Below are 21,323 nucleotides of genomic sequence, written 5' to 3' on the forward strand. Positions count from 1 at the left end.
GCCAAAATACCTAACAACCTAGCAGAAGGGTAATCGAAGAATCGCTTGTGTCGATGTTCTTTAGATGATTGCCAATGACCACAGGTGATAAATCTTGGATTTTTGAGTACGATCTCAGACAGAGAGGCAAAGTGAGCAGTGGCACATCGACACATCTCCTCGACCGAAAAAGGCCCGAATGAGCAAATCAAAGATCAAAACGATGCACATTTGCTTCTTTGACAGTATGGGTACGATGGATATAGAATCTGTTCCTCCAGAACAAACCGTCAACCAAGTGTTTTTCAACGAGGCCCCTGAGAGGCTCAGAAAAAGGGTGAAACGAATGAGACAAGACGCTGCAGACAAGTGGATGCTGCATCATGTGAACGCACCACTTCACCCATCCATTTACACTGATCTGTCAGAATATTATGAGCACCAACCTATAAAACCTATCCAGGCGATAACACCTGCCGAGGAATGACTGCTAATCAGACACACTCACGGCGCATGTAATATCAATGAGAGTGCTGTCCGGGTGTAGAACCGGGAAACCGCGCGACCTACTCGAATTTGACCGAGACAGATGGTGATGGCCCGGAGGCTCGGCATTCCAGTTGATGTGCTGGTCCCCCAACTCACCAAATCTGAGCCTATTGGAACACATCTGGAACGTGACTGAACGTGGCGTCAGAGCTCGTCGCACCCTCACCGGGATGTGCAGATGTGGTGCCAACTACCTACACTGACCAACGAAGGCCTTATTGCTTCAGTGCCACGACGCATCGCTGCTGTTATCCGTGCCAATAGTGGACAGTCCGGCTACTACGTAATGTCCAGGCTGATCGGTGCACATCACGAAATTTTTACCTCAAAAGGCATTCTTGTTGTTACACAGCTCCCTACTCTTCTGAGTCCTTAGGAGTTTCTTCTTCTCCCGGAATTAAAAAATACTTAGAAGGACGTCATTCTGGGGCTGTAGAACATTTAAAAGAATGTGACGGACATGTTAGAGGACCTTCGAGTAGAAGCCGTTCAGCGCTGCTACGGTGGTTGGTAACAACGACTCCACCGGTGTATAGCTGCCAAAGGAAGCTACTTTGAAGGGAATAATGTTCTTACTTGAAATATATATGAGGGCAGTTCAATAAGTAATGCAACACATTTTTTTTCTCGGCCAATTTTGGTTGAAAAAACCGGAAATTTCTTGTGGAATATTTTCAAACATTCCCGCTTCGTCTCGTATAGTTTCATTGACTTCCGACAGGTGGCAGCGCCGTACGGAGCTCTTAAAATGGCGTCTGTAACGGATGTGCGTTGCAAACAATGGGCAGTGATCGAGTTTCTTTTGGCGGAAAACCAGGGCATCTCAGATAATCATAGGCGCTTGCAGAATGTCTACGGTGATCTGGCAGTGGACAAAAGCACGGTGAGTCGTTGGGCAATGCGTGTGTCATCATCGCCGCAAGGTCAAGCAAGACTGTCTGATCTCCCGCGTGCGGGCCGGCCGTGCACACCTGTGACTCCTGCAATGGCGGAGCGTGCGAACACACTTGTTCGAGATGATCGACAGATCACCATCAAACAACTCAGTGCTCAACTTGACATCTCTGTTGGTAGTGCTGTCACAATTGTTCACCAGTTGGGATATTCAAAGGTTTGTTCCCGCTGGGTCCCTCGTTGTCTAACCGAACACCATAAAGAGCAAAGGAGAACCATCTGTGCGGAATTGCTTGCTCGTCATGTGGCTGAGGGTGACAATTTCTTGTCAAAGATTGTTACAGGCGATGAAACATGGGTTCATCACTTCGAACCTGAAACAAAACGGCACTCAATGGAGTGGCGCCACACCCACTCCCCTATCAAGAAAAAGTTTAAAGCCATACCCTTAGCCGGTAAAGTCATGGTTACAGTCTTCTGGGACGCTGAAGGGGTTATTCTGTTCGATGTCCTTCCCCATGGTCAAACGATCAACTCTGAAGTGTATTGTGCTACTCTTCAGAAATTGAAGAAACGACTTCAGCGTGTTCGTAGGCACAAAAATCTGAACGAACTTCTCCATCTTCATGACAACGCAAGACCTCACACAAGTCTTCGCACCCGAGAGGAGCTCACAAAACTTCAGTGGACTGTTCTTCCTCATGTACCCTACAGCCCCGATCTCGCACCGTCGGATTTCCATATGTTTGGCCCAATGAAGGACGCAATCCGTGGGAGGTACTACGCGGATGATGAATAAGTTATTGATGCAGTACGACGTTGGCTCCGACATCGACCAGTGGAATGCTATCGTGCAGGCATACAGGCCCTCATTTCAAGGTGGCGTAAGGCCGTAGCATTGAATGGAGATTACGTTGAAAAATAGTGTTGTGTAGCTAAAAGATTGGGGAATAACCTGGTGTATTTCAATGCTGAATAAAACAACCCCTGTTTCAGAAAAAAAAATGTGTTGCATTACTTATTGAACTGCCCTCGTATATATATATATATATATATATATATATATATATATATATATATATATATATATATATATGGTAAACAGAAGATCTGTTTCAGTACTCTCTCACAAACCTCTCATATCCAACGGGGCAATAGGGGTGGAAGGGTTATGTTTGGAGAGTACCTGGGGAAAGTGACTTATCATCCTCTGTAGAGCCGAAAGTAAAGTACAAAGGAGATGATGTTACGGAATGGAGATGTTTCTCGCGATTCGGTTGGGGCAACCGTACTGCGCTTCAGAAAATGCCAAGTGCAGAAGGATATAAACACACTGTACCGTACTGTGCTCTACTTACAATGAAGGAACTGTTCGGAGACGATGTTTGCTTTTATCAGCATGACAATGCGCGCTGTCATAAAGCAGTATCTGTGAAGCAGAGCTTTGTGGACAAAAACATTCCTGAAATTGACTGGCATACTCAGAGCCCCAATATAAAACCTTCGGGATGAGTTCTAACATCGACTTCGCTCAAGACCTCAGCGTCCAACATCACTGCCTTCTCCGCTTTCGATTCTTGAGGAAGAATGGGCTGCCATTCTCCGCAGGCATTCAGACACTTTACTGAAAGTGTCCCCAGCAGATTTCAAGCCATTATAAGGGTGGACCGAATTCATATTATTGATCTCCTAATAAATGTCCGGCTACATTTGATCAGATAATGTACTACCTATAGATATGTGAACACTATACGACAGTCTGTTTCCAGATAATTAACAAATAACGAAAAGGAACTGCGTTTATTTCAGCAACGAAAATACTGAATCACACAATACCAACTGCGCTACAACACTATTATGACGATAGCCCCTACCTTAAAAAGCTTTTAAATTCCTGACCGGTTTTCCCGGACTAATTTACGTGGCTATACTCTCTGTGGTGGAAGCCTGGATATAGTACTTGTGTCTTATGAGGTGTACCCTGTATTTAAGGAGGGAAATAGTGGCCGTTACTGGGAGAACGCATTACAAAGAGTCATGTTCTTTTCTTTGTTGTAGTAGTAGCGTTTAATACACGTGAGTCCTTGTGCAGTTATACCGTAGGACGAAAAGAATGCAGCTCCTGCAAAACTTAGCGCAAACCACCACGCTAAAAAGTTTGAAGAATTGGAAGTCAGAAAATGTGTAGACGTATGTGGACTTAAAAAGTGCTCTCCTTTGAAAACGACCTCCATTAACGATGCAGACAGGTTGTTTAAGACAAAGTATCACGTGTTCCTACAAGACAAAACTAAAATAAAAGTTCCCGTAAGGATACGCTCGGATACGGGCCAACCTATCCTGTCCTTCCCATCAATCTGTTACGTACTGGGTGCCAATTATTGGACTATATGAAAAAAGGACACGTAAATTAGTTACAAACGACGGCGTGCCCACACTTTATTCAACATGTAAATGTCACCACAGATATTGGGATTTAGATTATGACATGTTAGATGTGCCCGCCATTATTGTCGATGATGTGGCGCAGATGAATAGCGAAATTCTACATGACTCGCTGAAGTGTCGGAACATCCATGCTGCTGACGACCTCCTGAATGGCTGTTTTCAGCTCAGCAATGGTTTTGGGGTTTATTGCTGTGCACCTTGTCTTTGATACAGCCCCACAAAAAGGATCACCATATGTTCAGATCCGGAGAATATTGCGGCCAATCGAGGACCATGCCGATGGCCTCTGGGTACCCCTGAGCCAAAATGCAGACACCAAAGTGTTCGTCCAGGACAGCAAACGCTCTCCTGCTTCAATGGGGTCGAGCTCCATCTTGCATGAACCACATCTTGTCGAAATCAGGGTCACTTTGTATAAGGGGAATGAAATCACCTTCCAAAACCTTGACGTACCGTTCTGTAGTCACCGTGCCATCAAGGAATATCGCACCGATTATTCCGTGACTAGACATTGCACATCACACAGACACCCGTTGAGGGTGAAGAAACTTGTGGATCACGAAATGGGGATTCTCAGTCTCGCAGATGTGCCAGTTTTGCTTATTGACTAACCCATCCAAATGAAAATAGGCTTCGTCGTTGAACAGAACTATACTGCGTATACTATTTCCCATCATGCCCCGCACCCAACCGTGCGGTTTGAACATCGTAACGCTACACGTCCAGAAGTTATGACGATTTTATTTTGTATAGCTCAATAACTGTCGCCCTATACAAGCAGATGCTGTAGGCCAGTGGTCGACAAATTGGGCCCCACCGGCAGCATGTGGCCCCGGTAGTGCTCGTGTGGCCCGCAGCTCTCAGCCGTATTTTGTGATAATGTGCTTCTACCAATTACCTAACCAGAATCCGAAAACATCAGCTAACGTTAAGTGCTTTTTAAGAGTGAATTTTTTTGTTCAGTAACAAACAAGAATACTTACAGAAGCAGTAATATTTTAAGACGTTCAATTGACACTGATAAATTTGGCAGAGTGATAAGTAAAGTTTGCCACTTACCTCAGGGGCAGTGTAGTAAGTGGCGCGGTCACTTCGGGCTTAATAGAAGTGACACGGGGTGTATTTCATTGTTTGTCTTGCTATGCTAACAACTCACGAGTGTGTACCACTTGATTGTCAAATGGTAGTCACATGGATTCGTGAATGCTCATTATAGAGACAATCATCGTCAAATGTGGTTGTAGAAAGTAATATGAAATCAAATTATAGCTGTTGTTTAAAATGCAATAAGCCAAGGAAAAATGGCGTTCAAAACAATTAGTAAACATTTCTGGTTGTGTCTAATATTGCAATTACTGTTATTAATTAATGTAATGAGCTAAATGATATAGGTTTCCAATTAATAGTAAGATCGACAGTGGAAGGTGTGGCAAAATGTACAGGACGGGGAAAGTGACCGTCGCATATTTTTGCCCTAAACAACTCTGCTGCCTGCCAAGAAGTCGTCACACTGGTTCTAATACACAGAACAAGCTTATTCCCTTATGTTTTAGTAAAAGCTCTTTTTCATTTTTTAGTCGTCTAATGTAAGATAGGTCATTTATATTATTCTTGTTACCCTAGTTTTGTGGAGATTCATAATTTTCTACAGAATCAATGTTTAAAATGCTGACATGGCTTCCAATTAGAAAAAGTGGCTAGACTACTTGTCGGGAAAAATGGCCAATTGTTTACCCAAGGAAGAGTTAGTTACGTCCACAAAACACACATAATACAACAGATAAAACTGACTTCTAAACCGTTTTACATACAAATCGATCATCCACTATTCTATCTCTTAGGGAATGTTTTGAATTAATAATGTTATAATACACTCCTGGAAATGGAAAAAAGAACACATTGACACCGGTGTGTCAGACCCACCATACTTGCTCCGGACACTGCGAGAGGGCTGTACAAGCAATGATCACACGCACGGCACAGCGGACACACCAGGAACCGCGGTGTTGGCCGTCGAATGGCGCTAGCTGCGCAGCATTTGTGCACCGCCGCCGTCAGTGTCAGCCAGTTTGCTGTGGCATACGGAGCTCCATCGCAGTCTTTAACACTGGTAGCATGCCGCGACAGCGTGGACGTGAACCGTATGTGCAGTTGACGGACTTTGAGCGAGGGCGTATAGTGGGCATGCGGGAGGCCGGGTGGACGTACCGCCGAATTGCTCAACACGTGGGGCGTGAGGTCTCCACAGTACATCGATGTTGTCGCCAGTGGTCGGCGGAAGGTGCACGTGCCCGTCGACCTGGGACCGGACCGCAGCGACGCACGGATGCACGCCAAGACCGTAGGATCCTACGCAGTGCCGTAGGGGACCGCACCGCCACTTCCCAGCAAATTAGGGACACTGTTGCTCCTGGGGTATCGGCGAGGACCATTCGCAACCGTCTCCATGAAGCTGGCCTACGGTCCCGCACACCGTTAGGCCGTCTTCCGATCACGCCCCAACATCGTGCAGCCCGCCTCCAGTGGTGTCGCGACAGGCGTGAATGGAGGGACGAATGGAGACGTGTCGTCTTCAGCGATGAGAGTCGCTTCTGCCTTGGTGCCAATGATGGTCGTATGCGTGTTTGGCTCCGTGCAGGTGAGCGCCACGATCAGGACTGCATACGACCGAGGCACACAGGGCCAACACCCGGCATCATGGTGTGGGGAGCGATCTCCTACACTGGCCGTACACCACTGGTGATCGTCGAGGGGACACTGAATAGTGCACGGTACATCCAAACCGTCATCGAACCCATCGTTCTACCATTCCTAGACCGGCAAGGGAACTTGCTGTTCCAACAGGACAATGCACGTCCGCATGTATCCCGTGCTACCCAACGTGCTCTAGAAGGTGTAAGTCAACTACCCTGGCCAGCAAGATCTCCGGATCTGTCCCCCATTGAGCATGTTTGGGACTGGATGAAGCGTCGTCTCACGCGGTCTGCACGTCCAGCACGAACGCTGGTCCAACTGAGGCGCCAGGTGGAAATGGCATGGCAAGCCGTTCCACAGGACTACATCCAGCATCTCTACGATCGTCTCCATGGGAGAATAGCAGCCTGCATTGCTGCGAAAGGTGGATATACACTGTACTAGTGCCGACATTGTGCATGCTCTGTTGCCTGTGTCTATGTGCCTGTGGTTCTGTCAGTGTGATCATGTGATGTATCTGACCCCAGGAATGTGTCAATAAAGTTTCCCCTTCCTGGGACAATGAATTCACGGTGTTCTTATTTCAATTTCCAGGAGTGTATTTTTTTAAACTGTCTCTTCTCTGTTATGTTTGGCCTAATACAAAAGTCCGATTGAATACGGTCTGGTGCAGCTGCTTGGAAATCGTAGGACTTGCTGGGAAATCAGAGAAACAAACGTGAGATCCTGTTGCCGTGGCATTGGCAACATTACTCGTTTAGTTATGGAAAGTTGATCACTGTGTAATCCGTCAGAAAATGAATATTGTCACTATACAGCATGCTCAGAAACAGTATAAAAAGCTTGTAAGGAAATTGCAGAACAGGTTATGTTGAGAAACAACTATTAAATATAAGTTTTATACGTTGCGACATTTCCGAGTAAGGAAGTTACTCCTGCCGGCCGCTGTGACCGAGCGGTTCTAGGCGCTTCGGTCTGGAACCGTGCTGCTTCTACGCTCGCAGGTTCAAATCCTGCCTCGGGCATGGATGTGTGTGATGTCCTTAGGTTAGTTAGGTTTAAGTAGTTTTTGGTCTAGGGGACTGATGGCCTCAGATATTAGGCCCCATAGTGCTTAGAGCCATTTTGAAAGAAGTTAGTTAATCAGGGCACTGCCCGCGCATGGTGAAATAGCCCACCAGAGAAGAGTAGTCAAAAGTGTTTAGTTTCCTAAAAACGAACAAGATGCGATACAAAAATTGGACAGGGGGCGGTAGAACTACTCGAACCCAAGCAAGAGGCTGAGAAGCCTCGTGCGCGTAGATGATAGCTGTGAGAACATCTGACATTAATGTATCTGTAGGGCCACTTGAATATATGCGCGCAACGGCCTCGTTCGCCAACTTCAATGCTATTTAATTCGAAAACGACGCAACATATCCACCTTTTTCTCTAAAATTATGTCTCAGCACAACGAATCCTCGAACACCCTTGCAAGATTTCAAAAAAATGTTTCAAATGGCTCTGAGCGCTATGGGACTTCACATCTGTGGTCATCAGTCCCCCTTGCAAGCTTTCAGACTGCTCCTGACCACCCTGTATATTACTTTCTTTTTCACTCAAACGTATTGTGTGATACCTCATAATATATAGATGCTTTCCTTTTGAGTGTCAACATCACCCCTCGCCTCCCCCACCCCTCCACCACTACTTTCGCGCGCCTCGATACCTATGCGCGGCCCATAGTGTTACCCTGCCATGTCAGTACTTCCTCTTGAGCACAGATGTTTGACGACCACATCTATTGAGAGTTTACCATGCACTGTTACTCGACCTTCAGCCCTTCTTCGCAGTGAATCACGCACTCTTTGAAAAATACATACAAGGCTCCATTCGGATTTGGCCTCATGCATTAGCCACACGCTCCTGGAAAGTCTACACATTTTCGATGCGACAGGCGTACGCCAATATCTTTACATGTCCCCAAAGCCAGAAATGCAACGAATGCAAGTCCGGTGAACGGAAGGCCTTGCTACCGGGCCGCCGTGACCAATCAATGTCCCACAAAACGTTGCGGTGAGGTACTGTCGCACGATTCGTAGAAAATGTTAAAATGCGCTGCCATGCATGAACAACAGTAGTGAGATTTCTGCAGTAGTAATGTTCTATAATGACGCTACTGACTCATCGTGCAGAAATGGTGATACACAGCACCTGTTAAACTGTTTGGTACAGTGTATGGTCCTATGATGTTGTCACCGACAATTCCTGCTTATACATTAATACTGAAACGATCCTGTTGCGCCGGCCACTGTGGCCGAGCGGTTCTAGGCGCTTCAGTCCGGAACCGCGAGACTGCTACGTCGCTGGCTCGAATTCTGCCTCGGGCATGGATGTGTGTGATGTCCTTAGGTTACTTAGATGTAAGTGGCTCTAAGTTCTAGGGGACCGATGACCTCAGATGCTACGTCCTATAGTGCTCAGAGCCATTTGATATTTTTGATGCTGTTGCCTCTGCTTGGAATGCCGGAGGATTGACATCTGCCTATACATGAGTACTGTGGTAGTTTACTGTACCGTCTGTAGTGAATCCTGCCTCACCTGTGGACTGCTGATTCCCAGTGGCCCATATCTCAACAGGTACTGGTTTGCAAACATATCATTCTCGAAGCTTTTCTTCTAGTTGTGAGCAACACTACCTACTGCAGGAATACTATGTCTGACAAATACACTAATTTCCAGCTTCTGTCTCGTTAAGTTCGTCATGTCTCTTAGATATTTTCCTGACGCGCAATAGTTCAAGACCGTAGTGATCCTTTCTCACATTGCCACTAAGTTGACGGGTTATTATAAAATTTGTTGCAGCGTGAGGAAAGAGTCCTTGGTCGCTAAGAAATTGCATATTAATACGCCAATGCAAATAATTGTTAGTAGCACGAACGATAATGTTTAGAAACCGCTGAATGGTCGTCCATAGAGGAGTATGAGTATCGCACGGAATGGCACGTATATTCAATATGCAGAAAGATTCACAATTCAAATGAAAAAGCAAAAGTTTTGAGTGACGATGTGCTTGCGATTTGCTGCATTTAAAATATATGATGAATGCAACAAATGAGAACATTGGGTGTGTGCTTCTTTAAGCTGAGGGATAAACACAGACAACTTCGTAGGATCTGGAAGACGACATAGGACTTTCTTACTTTCAGATATGATGAATGCCACATTGGTTAAAACCTGTAGATTACATGGATTGTGGGGCACGGATATCCAGACGTAATAGTTCGTGTTTCTGTTTGGCCGCAGTAATGAAAATTATGATGACTGGTGAAGGGACTCCTATTCAATGAACACTAAATGATTGTAATTTCAGATTTCACAGACGAAAGAACCACAAACACGATTCCAACGATTGGAGTCTATATTGGCAAACCAAAATACAGTGGTATGGAATTAATGAATCCATATATTTCTGTGGCAACCCCTGAAACCGTTAATATTTGCAGAAGCCACTGGAAACCGCTGTGGTGTAAAAAACTGATCTGCTATATAAAAAGTACCGAGAAAAAACCTTTGACAAAAGACGGTCAAATGTTTTGTGAAATCATTTGCCTCAAAGGTTTTTCCTTTATCGGCAGAAGTCACTGAGCAGTAAGAATGATGACAGGGGACACGACCCTCTGTCACCACACCTACTCTTTGCTTATATTTGATGGATTCTGTATTGAAATATTTTTGAGACTGAAACGTTCTTGGAACTTCCTTACTCCTTCGGGCACAGCTGTAGTAATTGTGTCTAGACCACACAACAGCCTACATATTCCAAAAGACTAACATTCCCTAGCGCTCTTTAAATTTCTAAGATAATAAGTTAAATAATGAACCCTAAATTCTCAATCGGCCCCTAATATGCAGTAAGTAATAAGAGTATTGGGTGAAAACTCGCCAAATCTTTCTCTAATCTGTTTTTTCAATTTTTTTGCTTTTAAGTTTTGTTCGGAAAGCATGAAATACACACATACTTAAATAACGAACGGCATCAGAGAGAATTTTTTTCAGGTTGTCCGATCTCCTGAACTATCTTTTCCGTGCTCGTCCTTCCCACTCTCTTCTCTGCCCCCAAGTGTTGCTCTCAGGCTTCCCACGTTCACAACTTCCTCTTATTTATTTTCAACTCTTACACTGCCATCTGTTCATCTGATAACCACAGTAGAAATACTCGTTCTCAAAAAAGTCTCTCTCTGCCATTACGTATGGTGCCATGTTCTCTAAGTCACTTTCTTTATCAGAAACCAGTCTTTCGAACAATCTTCTTCAGAAATTCAGAGAAATTAAGCATTGTCCAAACTCCAAAAGACAGGTGATGATCCACCTTATATCACAGTAGCCACCTCTCCCATAAATTAGCTCGCCCCTCTCGGCAGAACTCTCAATTAAAATTCTGTTCCTTCCTAACAGGGGCTATCGCTGTCATTTCGATCTTCACCTTTATCATCTCCACTTCCGATATCACTAGACATTGCCTCAACAGTGCTAAATAAGTCTATACTGTCTTCATGCCGTTTATTATTATTATTATTATTGTTAGTGTCAGTTATTATAATTATTATTATTGTGAGTGTTTATAATACCTTTAGTGTTGGTTGTTCCTGGTCAGAAGTAAAAGAGGGACTCAACACCTTAATCTATATAAATAAATCTCCGCAAGTTGTTCAACGATTGCTTTGAGATTTTGATACAAAGTTGCTATCAAATACGCTCCTGTTTTTCTGTAGTTACTGGAAGGCCATAAGGTACACACACACTCACACACACACACACACACACACACACACACACACACACACACACACAGACACACACACACAGAGAGAGAGAGAGAGAGAGAGAGAGAGAGAGAGAGAGAGAGAGAGAGATTTTGAACAAACGAACGTGAGGTCGTTGCTAACAACATATCTCCTTTATATGGCTACCCAGTAGGAATAAAATAATTGGCACGTATCCGAATCAAGCCTGTGTTAAAATCTGAACGATAAAGAACTCTGAGAGAGTTACAATTCTGTGCAAATTTACATTTACATCTGCATAAAAAATGTAAATGTTTGTTTGTTCCAAATCTTAAATGTACGAAAGTTTCTCACCGACAGCATCGAAATTTTGACACAACGTTGCATTTCATTACGCGCGTGTTATTATACACCAATTTATCAATATATATAATACATAAATAAATATATAAAGGGGAAATATTATTACCAAGAAGTTCTTCACCGATTTACTAAAAATTTTTATACAATAGTCTAACGAACGTTTGGACAACCATAGCCTACACAGGGTGATCAGAAACAGCCTGTAGAACTTGTAAGGGTGTGGCAGGATAAGTTGTTCTCAAAAATAAATTTTAAGGAAGAAATTCGTTATATTTCATCGTTTTCCAGTTAATAACCATTGAATTTAGCCAATGAGGCAGTTGCGTGGGCAAATTCAAGCGGTCCGCCAGATACAGTTAGTGTCAGTTTTTCGCATAGCGTAGATGATAGCGCATGAAACTGCTCAGCCTCTCACTAGGGTTCGATTCTTACTATCATTCCGCGTCCTATTTTTGTTTCGCTGTCTTTTTCAGTTTTAGGAAACCAACAGAAGAATACTTCTATCGGTATCGTGTCTGGCGGAAAGATTGAGTCTGCACTCTCGCCTACCTGATTCGCTAATGCTATTGAACTCGCAACCGGTGGAACGTTTCCAATATTTTTCTGAGCAGTTATTTGTCAGCAGCACAACCTACCCTGAAATACCCTTACAAGCTTTTCAGGCTGTTTCTGAAACCTTGTACAGTTTTAATATATACAGTACATAGTTATATATACAAAATATGTAACAGTGAACCATTATTAGTCAACTGGAAAGTTGTTTTTACGGCTTATAGGCTTATGATTTGAATACTCCTACAGAATCTGAATTTGCAATAAGAATAAAATAGACTCAAGATCAGGTAGAGTGGGGAAGAGGTGATGGATAGATAGGTGAAGGGTGAAGGAAATGGACATACGAAACAGAAGAGATGGGCGGTGAGTGGGGGGGGGGGGGGAGGGGAGGAGTAGCTGGAGAGAGAGATAGAAGAAGGTGGACATATATAGATGGGCATATTAGAAATGTGTACTTTCTCTTTTCTTTCATATCTATTTAACCATACCTGAGGCACACAACGCATAGCCGGCGAAAGCTAGTAACCAAGTAAACAACACAGGCCAACGGAAAACGTTTTTTGAAAAACTTTTTTTACTTTGATAGATGATTTTTATAGATTTCTATGAGCTGATTCCAAATCTAGCCTTAGTTTTTTTGTATCGCTCATAGTTTTTGAGCAACATGTTTTTTATTATATAGTATAAAAATCCTATGCTATACGGTAAACGGGGAAATTAATGAAATGCTATGTTACAACATAAGCATAGTTTGTATTTACAGTAAGCTACTTAAAACAATGATATTTGTTAATGGAGGATTCACTTGTCAGCTGGAATTAGTTTGTATTTCTTTTTTTTTTTTTCTTTGAAGCTTCTTGTGTAGTTTTTTCTACGATGAGGCGCTTGCTGAACTTCTCTGTGAAGTGACCAACAGTAGACCCACATCATGTTGGTGTTCCAGCGGCCTTGGCAGCGTTTTTCCATCACTTTAATGTCCTGGTGCTCTCCTTGCTTCTCATTAACATCTCCCATATTGCGCGGGAAGTAATCAAGGTGACTGAACTTACAGGCTCCTTAAACATCCTAAAGATTCAAACTTGTTGAACATTGTAGGTATAATAGAAACATATTCTGGATCTTTTTCATGCCCTAATAAATTTGTTACGATTTGCTTGAATGATACCCTTGCTTCTTCCTCATATAAGGTCATTGTGGATTCAAAGTCAACATCAATCATCAGATTTCTAATTTCAGGTACGACAAAGACGCCTTCTTTTAGTTTAGTTTCTGAAAGGTGTGGAAACTTTTGGTAGAGATACTTAAAATATGGTATATCTTTAGGCAAGGCCTTTACAAACTGTTTCATTAAGCCTAACTTTATATGTAGAGGTGGTAGGAGTAAGTCTTTTGGATGTACAAGGTTTCTGGGTAGAATGTTCTTCTTACCAGTTTTTAAAGACTCCTTCGCAGGCCAGCTCTTTCTGCACCAGTGTTGATCCCTAGCCCTACTGTCCCACTCACACAAGAAACATGGAAATTTGGTACAGCCACCTTGCTGACCAAGGAGCATGCATGTTACTTTTAGATCACCACATATCATCCAACCATGAGCAGAATAGCCTATTTTTGCTTAGCACTATTTCTAGATTTTCATAGCTTTCTTTCCAAACTAGTTTTGGATGAATCAAGAAACAGCCTCGAGTCTTCCTTTTTGTACTCAATACCAAACTCATTTCAATATCAAACTCAATCATCGGACTGGGAATTTCTGAGCAGTACACTAAATCACCCTCTTGTTGAAAAAACTTGGAAATTTTCTGCTTTCTCTTTCTATACTTGTATATGCTGGTTCCAACTGACAACCAGTTCTTTTCTTTTCATCTAGAGCCAAGCAATTCAGCTTTTTCTTTTGTTAAGCCCACATCCCTAACCAAATCGTTAATCTCGGTCTGAGTAAACTATTTGGGCTCTAGACTTTCTGGAATTCATCACCACCTGGTTCACCTAAATCACATTGTACATCAGAAAATAATTCTGTTGGAATAGAATTTAAATCATCTGGTGGTTCAGGAACCAGCAAATGTGCATCATGCACTACTGGTCGGATGATGGATGGAAGATTACAGTAGCTTCTTACTTTCTTGTTTTTCGAATTATGACGATTAATATCAACACTGGAAAAGTAGTAATTATCGGGATGATTTCTTGGCTTCCTCCATATCGTAGGATCAGCAAATTCAAAGACTTTTTTCTCCTTTAGGGAGCATTTTCTCAGATCTTAAACACTCACATAACATATCTTATGTGGCGCCCAAGATTTGTCTTCATCACCAGATTGTTTCATTGGTGTTTTTTAATCACAAATTCACAAAAAATGTAACAGAGGGTGTCAGCAGAGTTTTTACAACCACGATTAGACATTGTACTGAACACATGTGCAGGAAACGGGAAAGTGAGGCTGGGTTGACAGTAAACAAAACACCACCTGTTAACACAAAAATAGAGTCGACCTTTCTTTGCCAGACAAATGTTTTTCAGCAGTGTTACCAACGTCATCTACATGCATTACAACTTCTTTTTAAATAATTTTAACTATATAAAACCTGTTAAATTCTTTAAAAACCGCTTCATTTAATAAATTTAACTGTAAAATGTGAAGAAATGGTGGGTGATACAGTTTTCTAAGTGTCATAATTGGATTTCCCACCCTAAAAAACATAAGAATAAGGTATTTTCAGGAAAAAGATCGGATTGTGTCCAGGATGAGGAAGGAAATTGGGCAGGCCCTTTCAAAGGAACAATCCCGGAATTTGCCTGGAGCGATTTATGGAAATCATGGGAAATCTAAATCGGATAGCCGGATGCGGGTTTGAACCGTCGTCGTACAGAATACGAGTAAAAAAAAAAAAAAAAAAGTGTGCTAACCACTTCCCCATCTCACTTCATTAAGATGGAAGCAATAGTTATCTGTAGACCTGTAACAATATGGTGTCACCGTAGAAATCTTTATAAAATCTTTTACCTAGCGCCTTTTGTTCTCAGAGTGTTCAGTATTTAGTACTTGTCTCGAAGGAAACAATTTTGACAGTTAAATATCGTATTACTGCAAGTATTTATGTGCTAAATGTCTAGGCGCTGAGGTGATTAACTTCTTGACAGTTCATTTGCATAGGTAGCAGCAGCTGTTCAAATCTCTTTTAATTTTGCCTGAAATCACAAATTATTTTTTCATAATTACTCTGATTCCTTTCAAGAATATTTTTCTTCTTCCTCAGCCTGTGTGTACACTGCCTTATAAAAACAAATGAAGCACCTGGAAGACACGCACGAATGTCAGTGTATAATGATTAGACCTGCAGTTCAGTGTGACAGGCAGAACGACCTCTGTAGAGCGTTAGTGTTGCTTGTGGCTGGTATTGTTGCCAGACCTGGTGGGTATACTGGTATAAGGTGTGTAAAAGCGTCAGATGTCGAGTGATCGCTGCGAAAGACAAGTAGATAGAGCGTACTTGTGTGACACGGTGTTTTCACCAACCGACAGCATTTAAAATGGGCATCACTGTGGGTCTCCATTTGGCTGTCTGGTCGACGGTCGAGTCACACAATATTCAGATTCGTAGGGCGTGCGGATGTGACAGTGGCCCGATGTTCGGGTGGGTATATTGGGACATCCACACTTATCATCAAGAGTTCGGTCGACCACGGCTGACCATATACAGGTGTTTACTAAAGACAGTGCTGCTCAGAAGAAATTCTTTGTGGAGTAGGAAACTATTGAGAATATCAGAACTGCGCGTAGTGACACGTTAGGGGGCCCTTACTTTCCAAGGAATGGATTCTGCTGGTGTCCCTTGACAACGTATAATGTTACAAACACATGGAAGTTTACTTCAAACTATAAGCCGTCTATGTCAGTAGTCGTTTCTACGGAAAGAACTGGCCCACCCTTAAAAATCTTTGTAAGGCCGATGCCAAAATGTTTCAAGGTGAATATCCATTTAAAACAGGTATTGCAGAACCTAAAAAGGCTGACGCTGAGCAAAGTGAATCTAAATACCTATCGTATATGGTACACAGTAATCTGTACTTTTTTTGGTAAACATTAAGGAAAAGGTTCAGTACTTTAGAACATTTTGTAGATGTAAAGAACAGGTTACATTCTAAATAAAACTTTTTTATTACAGCATATGTCTGCCGTCGCCTTCTTTTATTGCACCTTGAGAGATGATAACCATATTGTGCACCAATAACACTGTAACCCTTTCACATGTCTGCCTGCTATACGAGAACAATTAGCAGATACGTTGCAAGACTCTGTGATATCCTGCATCATTGATTGGCGATCAGCAGCAGCCGGACTACGGAATCACGGTCCCAAACATAGGCTGCCGTTAATTCCACTAGACAATCGGCTGTGTCTGGAATGGTGCAGTGACCGGGAAGCATGGACCCCAGATGAATGGCTACGCATTGCGTTCAGCCATGAATCGTTTTTCTGCACTATCCCAGATGACCATCGTATGGCCACGACCTGGGTATAGGTCTCATTCTTCAGTTATTTTTGAGAGGCACAGCGGTGTTACTCTGCCGACTTCGTCTGGTTAGCCATGAGATCACGTCCCAACAGGTAGCGACTGAGAGATCTCCGGTTTGTTACGGACATCCTGCGTCCTCATGTATTAACACTCATGCGACAATACCGTCTGTTCATTTTTCAGCAGGAATATGCTAGAGCACATGTTGCATGTGTGTCTGTCTGCGTGATGTTGAGGTAGCCTCGAGGCCGGCCATATCCCCAGATCTGCCCCTAGTAGAACATGTTTGCGACCAGCTAAGACGTCAACGTCATCGCAGTGTCAGTGTCCAGGATATTAAGAACGAGCTACAACAGAGTCAGGCAAACTCGATTTAGTGCAATCAAAAACATTGCATAGCTGCATTCGAGCCCGATATTTTTCTAAAACACTTTCAGACAGCTACAGCACTCAGCCGGTCAGCATGACTCCACGACACCTTTCCCTCTTTTCCTGCTTCTTCATTTATGCTCCTTGCATTTTTCCAACTCTTTGACTATATATATCCTCATAGTATCAAAAGTGCGTTAGACTCTGGGTTTTGTTTCGTCTTCTAACCTTTTTTATTAGTTTTGTGTTGCAAGGATGGAATTGTTTGTGCATCCTCTGTTCGTGACCTTAAACAAATTTCTAGTATAATCAACAGCTTTTCAGCCATACGCCTGATGTTAAGATGCTATCACGTATTTTACTGGATTTCTTCTTTAGACGCTTAAGATTATCTCTAAGAGTCACTCTTCCACTGGATGTTTCCATCTAGTTTCTACTAATTGTGTCTGCAACATACACAGCGTTTTCTAAACAATCTTCTGGGTTGTTTGAAGTAAACCCTACGACATCATCTTCTGAGCCAAGCACTTCATCTCGCAACAGCACTTCATCCATCATCCTTAATTAGTTTTTGGGTACATTGCGATCTCTACGTTCACCTACAGATATTACCCTTTACAGTTCCCTGAAGTACCACGGAATCTGTTCCATGATGTCTTAACACACGTCCTGTCGCTTCTTCTCTCTAGAGCTCTTCACAAGGTCTCTTCCTCGTCATTCTGTGGATGACGATCTCACTTTTTATCAGTCCACTTGATTTTCTACATCCTTTGTATATCATCACTTGCAAACATATTCTCTTCTTTTTCGATTTTCCCGCAGTCCATGATTCATAATGCTGTGCTCAAAACGTACACACTTTCCCATATCTTTCTTCTTCAAATTAAGGACGATTTCTAATATTAGCATATTTGTCCTGGAACGCTCTCCTTGCTTGTGTACGTCTGTTAATGTCCTTCTTGCTTCCGTTCGTTACCTGTTATTTTCCATCCAAGATATCAGCATTCCTTCAGTTCGTCGTATTCATGATCCCCAGTTCTGACGTTAAGTTTATCGCTAATAGCTTTAGCAACAACGCTACTCCTTATCCTTTCTTCTGTTTACGTCCGTTTTCTGCTCTTATTATGCTGTTCCTCCTTTCGACTGGTCGTGTTATTTTCCTCACTTTTAACTGAAGACACTAATTTCAACATTTCTGTATATAATGTAGTTACAATCGCTCCCATAGTTACTTGACCTGTGTTTTCCAAGGCGCGTACACATATATTTGACATTTTTGGCAGACGGTATTTCTCTACTTCTTCAGTAAATAATAACCTGCAGGTTGGTTAACCACTCCGTCTCAGATTCGCAAAAATTTGTGTTGCGCGGACCTGTCACTCTAGATACTGAAGACTCCCGTCAGCAATAGATTTGCCTATAATGGAGTGAAAAATTCGTGACAGAGTGCAATAGGAGAATTTATGAATATGTAAATCGTTTCACAATTTTAAATGAGTCCTTCAGCTACTAAAATGGCACATCTGCTATGTTGACACATGACGTATTTCGCCGCAGTTCCCTACAAACTGGACAAGTAGTATGTTCCTGCAGAGAAGATGTGGGTAATTCAATTTGATTATTAATTTGAACAGGAATTTTTCGGACAAACGTAATAGCTACTATTCCATATAGTATCTATGCTTTGTCAACAATACAGCTGGTAGAGAAAAAAACCACAAAAATATAGAGGTTTGTACAAGGCACGAAAAGTACAGACGTGAATTATTAAGGCGTCTAAACAGCAACGCAACGATAATTGCTACATAAATCATATTGAACATCTAACTACGGTCGTGTGACCTAATTATCTGAATGCGCTTTCACTGTACACACATACATTACACTGTGAAAAATATAGTGCATGTTGTTATAGTGCCTCACCTTTATTCCCTGTCACTCACGCTCTGTTTGAACGAGCTTTTCTTCTTATTCGAAACATAATATTTCAGCATCTGAGTTTAACTTCTGCGAAAGGTTAGGTTTAAGGTTCGTTTTCCTCGAACTTAATAACAAGCGAAGTCAAGTACTGAGTTTCATTAACCGTTGAGCAATTAAGAAGAGAGAACGGGTCACAAATTCATCTGAATAATTACTTTCAGAGGAACTAATTTATTAGCAATTCCAAAAATACGCTCAAGCGAGAGGCTACTTTAACACGAAGCTTATGAGAAGATAAATGGACTTTAGAAGTCACGGCTCAGGAAAAATTACATTTGAAAAATAAGTTCGTGGAGCCATTACGCTGCCAGAGATATCTCACTGACTTAATGGGTGTCGAAGAACAAGACTAAATTAGTATTTAGCTCAGGCAAGTTTGATTTTCTAAATACTTCTTTGCAAGACAACAGGCAGTCACCATGTAACTTGCTCCATCACAGCTTCATAAGTCTTCCATTTAAAGGAAACAGAACATACGGAAAAAATTAGATGATTAAAAATGGAGCGAGCAGACCACGGAATAACTCATTGCGTCAGACAGAGGTAATAGCGCAGTAATGATGAAGACTTTGATTTCTGATTTTCATGCCAGTTTTCATATTATTAGTCCGTGTAATGCAACGGTAAATGATTTCCACCCCTACAACATCGAGAAATTCAGATAAATTACTTACCTAACATACAATTTCAATATCAAATTTAAAAGAAATAATCAGTCTTCATCACAATTCTTTTCAGTTCTTTAATTTTAGTGGCAACCATTTTCAATTTTGACCGTTATAAGACCGTTATATGTCTCCTTAGGTGGCGTTTAGAGGCGCCTAGTGGAATGTTTTATGAATGCATTCGACGAATGGGCCTCTTGACATACATTCCTGCTTTACTCGGGTCTCAGCACACAGTCTAAGGACAAATGTAACGGTTTTATGATGATCAAGATTGAAAGCGGTTACCAATCAGATAAAATAGTTAAAAGATACTTTTGTGATCAATTATGATCATTTCTTTTAAATTTCAAGATAACAGCTTGCTTATTGCCTAGAACCAACACTGATAGGAAAATTTAGAGATTTCTTTCTCATTTTCTGTTAAAAATCTTTGCGATAACCCGAAAAGGAATATCAAGAATGGCTCAGACATGGATTTCAATATCTATCCAACCCCTATTACTAAGCAGCTGTTCTTTTCCGCCATTTGCATCCTGTTACCTGCCACCTGTGGAACTTGTATAATCTTCAAAATGTGAAATTCTGATTTTACTCTTGAACAGTAAACAATAACAGAGACCCTACAAATTCATAGGCAGCTAAATGGGCAGGCAGTAACTATAGGATAACAGATCACATGGCGTATTTAGGAAAGGCTGTCTCAGTACAACAGCCTAAAAAGGATGAATAAACACGATTCCCTTTTTTCTCATCAGTACATAATAAACTCTTTTCTTAACATCACTTGTACTCTCTCCCTACTCCCTGTCCTGCTGTCACCCAATATGTCAGACCGTACCGTATCCTACAACATCGATCCTCCCTTCCCCACCAATACAGCCAATCTTTCGACCCTCCCCCCCCCCCCCCCCCCCTTGTATATTCATTTCACTTCATTTATTTACATAAATTAAAAATGTCTGCATTACATTGCTTTATAAGATGTTCATATGTATAAATTATGTACTGATCAACGGGAGTAACAAAACTGAGTCATACAATGTGCTAATAATCATGGTTAGTCTTGTATATTATATAATTTACACATTACAAAAAGAAAACGCTCATTATGTGCCACTGCAACACTGCGCTGGCGTAAAGAACAAGCAACTATATTTTACTGTTTTATTTTTCGTTCCCTGAGACTGTTGCATATATATTATATAGAAAGTTTTGGGAACCGTTGCCTGTATCTTTACCATGTGAATGGAAAATTATTCCAGGATAGTACATATACGTTCTGATCTATTCATACAGTACGCATCCGAAATGTTTGTCCTTGGCGCAGTCGATCTCCATACACTAATAATGCACTGGAATTATTTTAGACTCAGATGACAAAGACGCAGGTAATGGCTCGAAAATCAACGGACCTGTTCGAAACCAGTCACCATAAAGACACATGTCTGCAATCTAGATAGGAAGCTAAATAACTAATAAAAATTTTTTAACTCACACAACTATGAATTGTATTACATTTTATTTCATCTTTTATGCAAATT

This window comes from Schistocerca cancellata, chromosome 2, assembly GCF_023864275.1.
Source record: "Schistocerca cancellata isolate TAMUIC-IGC-003103 chromosome 2, iqSchCanc2.1, whole genome shotgun sequence".
NCBI classification, from domain to species: domain Eukaryota; kingdom Metazoa; phylum Arthropoda; class Insecta; order Orthoptera; family Acrididae; genus Schistocerca; species Schistocerca cancellata.